General features: G+C 34.2%; 1 long non-coding RNA gene across 1 annotated transcript; it reads right to left on the reverse strand.

Moving 5' to 3' along the window:
• Positions 1-653: 653 nt before the first annotated feature.
• On the reverse strand, positions 654-1,289 carry LOC144555113 (uncharacterized). The gene is made up of 4 exons (XR_013511980.1): positions 1,167-1,289; positions 986-1,054; positions 828-866; positions 654-728 (listed from the first exon to the last, which is right to left on the reverse strand). It is a non-coding gene; the product is annotated as an uncharacterized LOC144555113 (long non-coding RNA).
• Between the last annotated feature and the right edge of the window lie 3,310 nt (positions 1,290-4,599).

Below are 4,599 nucleotides of genomic sequence, written 5' to 3' on the forward strand. Positions count from 1 at the left end.
AGGATCATCATCAAAGAAACCACCAATATTTCATAGCACCACCATAAAAACGTAATTGTTACCAAAATATCATGTTCATGCAAAGTTTATACCCCATTCTAGAATTAAACTCTTAAATTATTACAAATTATCACATCCTAAATTGTTTTACTTTTTTTGAACCAATACTTTCTTTAAGAAAAATTTACCCCACACAAGGCGAATGTCGTCGATGTGTGAGATATTGTAGCTAGCGGGGAAGTCCTGCATTTTTTAAATGATAGAAAAGCATACACAATTAATTGTGTATTTAATTATATTTGAAGCAACATTATGATACAAGAGAGTGAAAATAAATAAACCTCAACAAGTTAAAAAGATTATAATTACAATATTATGATACAAGAGAGTGAAAATAAATAAAAGCACCTCAATTATAGAGTCCTTGTTATCAGAATTAGAAATTGCATCTTTCTCTGAGGAATCAAGTTGAGCTGCTTCTCCATCAGCAATAGTGTTTTTGAAAATAAAAAGCATAACATTAGAAAAAGGAGAATTGCTTTTCAAAAACACCATATTAAGTCTGACATTACTGTACTATTCTTCTTGTTAGATCATTTAGAAAGAAAAAAGAAGCACAAAAATATGCACATAGTAATTAAGAAAAATCTCACCTAACATAATCACGATCCCTTGAGAAAGTTTGCAAAAATTCCTCTTTTCTCCAGTAAAGACTCACCAAATATACTCTATGCAAAAGAAAACAATAATCCAATTAGTAATTAGATGTCTAAGAAAAAAAAAAGATAATACCAATTTAATGTTGCATGAAAAAAAAGATTATTGACCTTCAGAGGATCCTTCAGATTAGTAACACCTTTCCCTCCCTATCAGTAAATTAGTAATTCAATAAGAGTTCTGCTAATAAAAAATATACAACATGAAATATTTATTTACGCAAGAGTGCTGCTAATAGTGAACTTACTCTTGCTAATAGTGAACTTACTTGACATTTGCTCTCAAATGATACATCAACATATTCATGGAAAGAAACCATACTCAGCCAAACATTTATCTGCATTATAAAAATAATTATGATATGAAAAATCAACATGCCCCTTGAGTTTGAAAAGGACTGCATTTGAAGAAATTATTACTTGGGAGAAGAATATGAAACAATGTAATACCTGCAAACCATTATAGCCATAAATCTTGCCATCTTCACCAAAGAAATGGTTAAGGTCAACCGGTTCTATTTGCAAGCAATTAGTCGATCCAACTTCTTCCTCATTTTTCACTACATATAACCATTTTACCGGGCACACAGTTAGATAGACACATAGCAATATTTTTTGGGAGAAGTTTAAAAAGAACAGATTAGCAATTAAGAAATGTGGATAGAAAGAAAATTTTGTACCAGCAAAAATCTTGATGTTGAGAAAGGGGATGTAGCACAATTGGCTAGGAAAAAGTCATAGAGTTGTTGTATCCAAAGGTCGAGAGTTCGATTCCCCTTCACGACTTCGCAGCTTTTGCGAAGGTTTCAAAAAAAAAAAAAAATATTGATGCAATCATTAGGCTCAATACCAGCATCTGCGAAAATAAACAGTGTAGAATCAGTACCAGAATACCAGTATTTTTTAACCGTTCTTCTGTGACAGCGAAAAAGAGAGAGCCAGGCGCGACTTGAGAGCGCTGAGCGAACTTGAGCACTGAGAGGGTCTGAGAGCAGCTTGAGCACCGAGCAGACTTAAGAGCCTAGCGGAGCGGAGGCACAGGTGATTTTTTTTTTCTCTGGGTGAGGCCGAGCGTAGGGAGAGCCTAGAGGGTGAGGCGAGAGGGAGAGCGGCTTTGAGAGGGAGAGACGGAGACAAAGAAAGAGAGAGACACGGAGGAGAGGGAGAGAAAGAGAGAAGGATGAGTTAAGACTCAAATTTTTTGGCTAAGTAGAGAGGCGCGAAACAAAAATAAACCCTAGCGCCAAATTAGCATTAGAATCGGTTGTTTCAAATAACCGATCCTAATTAGTACTATTAGGATCAGTTATTTTAAACAACTGATCCTAATTCTTTTTTTTAAAAATTAGGATCGGTTATTTGAAACAACCGATCCTAATTAGTACTATTAGGATCGGTTATTTTAAACAACCGATCCTAATTTTTTTTTCTTTTTTTTGCAAAACCAATCCTAATTAGGATCGGTTATTATAAAAAACCGAACCTGATAGTTTTTAGGATCAATTTTTTGAAATTAACCGATTCAGATAAGTATTAGTATCTGTTTTTGATAATAACCGACCGATCTAGATAGGCTGATTCTAATTTCAATTTCTCCGCTGGTGGTGCCAATACAATGCAGCATTTTAAGGAGGATATTCTACATCCGTGCAATGCAAATTAAACAACAGGGACTGCATGTCATATATAGTTCTACATGTTATACTTCTCGAATCAGGTCGAGACAACGAATTATCTTTTTATCTAGCTCTGTCCTCTTTTAAATATTTATGTATTTATTTGATTCAATTATTAAATTCCAACGAAACACTGTGTAGTTTTATAGAATGTGATTCACGTTGCATAGGATTTTTGTCGAAAGATTAAAAAGAAAAAAAAAACATGTGGATTCACCCTCTTAATAAAAACGAAACAGGAAGTGATGAATTAGTTGTGAAATTGTTAGATTGTTTTGATTTGCATTGTAGTTTTGTTTGAGAGTGTTTGCTTATTATTTACCTTCATCTCAATAATATAACTTGAACTTTGTATATTTTGTAACTCTTATTATACAAGTTTTAATGTATTATCGGTGACAACTGTCATCTAATCTCATGAGAAAAAAAGTTATAATGCTAGATCTTGAAATTGCTTTTAAAGATAGTGGAGGCTTAAAATTAAGGTCTAAATTAATTATTCATAAACTATCTTTATTTGTTCTGGTGGAAGCTTAAAGATAAAATAACTTAAGTTAAATAGAAAAAAAAATATTAGTACTTTTTTAAAAAGTGGAAATAAGTCAAACTATCTAAGAGCATCTCCAATGACATGCAAATGCAATTGCAAAGTCCTTGTTAGTAGTTTCAATTCTATTTTAAAAAATATTGAACCTAGTGCATTAATTATACCCCAGTCGGGTATACCCTACCTTGCCCGCCCGTACCCTATGCCCGGGGTACCCGTGCCCTAGCCCGGGTATAGGTCGGGTAAACGGGTACGGGCAAAAACCGGACCGGTCACTGTTTTTTTGGCAAATACCCGACCCTACCCAGATCGACCATACCCGTACCCGACCTTACCCGAACCCGACTTTACCCTACCCGGGTACCCGTCTACCCGTACCCGTACCCGTACCCTTATACTCGACCCACTTTAATTCAAAAATCAAACCCAAATTTCAAATTTCCCCCAACCCTTATACCTCATGCAACTACACAAAAAAAAAAAAAAAACACAAAAAAACACAAAAAAAAATAGAAAAAAAACCGGACCGGACCGGACCGCCCTGCCCCTCAAGGGTACAACGGGCACGGGTATAGGACGGGCAGGGTACAGTTTTTGAAAAAAATGCTCGAGATACCCGTCTACCCGTGATACCCGTGCCCGACCAATACCCTTGCCCCTGCCCGGGTATACCCGGCCCGCCCTGCCCTTAAACCCTAAACCCGACTTTAATCCACTAATTGAACCCTTTCAAAATTTAAAAGTTTTCATATTATGAAAGCTTTCAAAATCACTTTCATGTGAGAAAATTAGCGGTTACTATTTTTTAAAAAGTAAAATTTTGCAATTACTACTCTTTTATGAATGCATTTATTTTACAATTAGTTGCTACTATCAATTTAACAACTATCTTGCAATTAAGCAATTGCATTGATAGAAATATATGATTTAACTTCTGATCTAATATTAAACTTACATTATTTATAGACTAACATAATTATTTCGTATTTAGCAATCTAAATGAGTAAATATTTTATTTTTGATTTAGTTCTCAATCACAAGTTATTTATAACCAGCGATAAAAAAAAAATGTTCACTGCCGTGGTAAAAAAAAAAAAAAAAACCAGAGAAACATTACCATTACCTGTTGGAGTTTTTTTTTTTTTTTTTTCTTTTTAAATCATTGACAGAGGCTGCCAAAGTGTACCTGTTGGAGGAGTTTTGGGGCCAAATTCGTGTGCAATATGTAATTTCCATCAATAGACCGGATGAGGTGGGACGAGTAGGAGATCCCAAATACTCCAAATTCCATCGACACTTGACACTTAGCGGAAATGGCAGCCTTCACTCCCTCTCTGTTTTTTTTTTCTTTTTTTTTTTTAAAAAGAGAGAGAGAGAGAGAGAAGGCTGCCATTTCTGTTAAAAAAGCACGCGTCAGAAATATATCATTGCTTCCAATTTCCAAAAGATAGCACGGTCTCACTGCCGACATTTTTATTTTTACTCAATTAAAAAAATAATTTAATAATAATAACTATGATCCATGAATAATTTTAAAACTATCCAAGCCGTGGAATTTTTCCACGGTTTGGAATTAAAATTCCAAGCTGTAGAAAAATTTCACGATTTTTTTTACAAAACAGAATTTTTTATTTATTTTTTGAATTGAAATATTAGAAAT

This window comes from Carex rostrata, chromosome 6 (assembly GCF_964058835.1).
Source record: "Carex rostrata chromosome 6, lpCarRost1.2, whole genome shotgun sequence".
NCBI lineage: Eukaryota > Viridiplantae > Streptophyta > Magnoliopsida > Poales > Cyperaceae > Carex > Carex rostrata.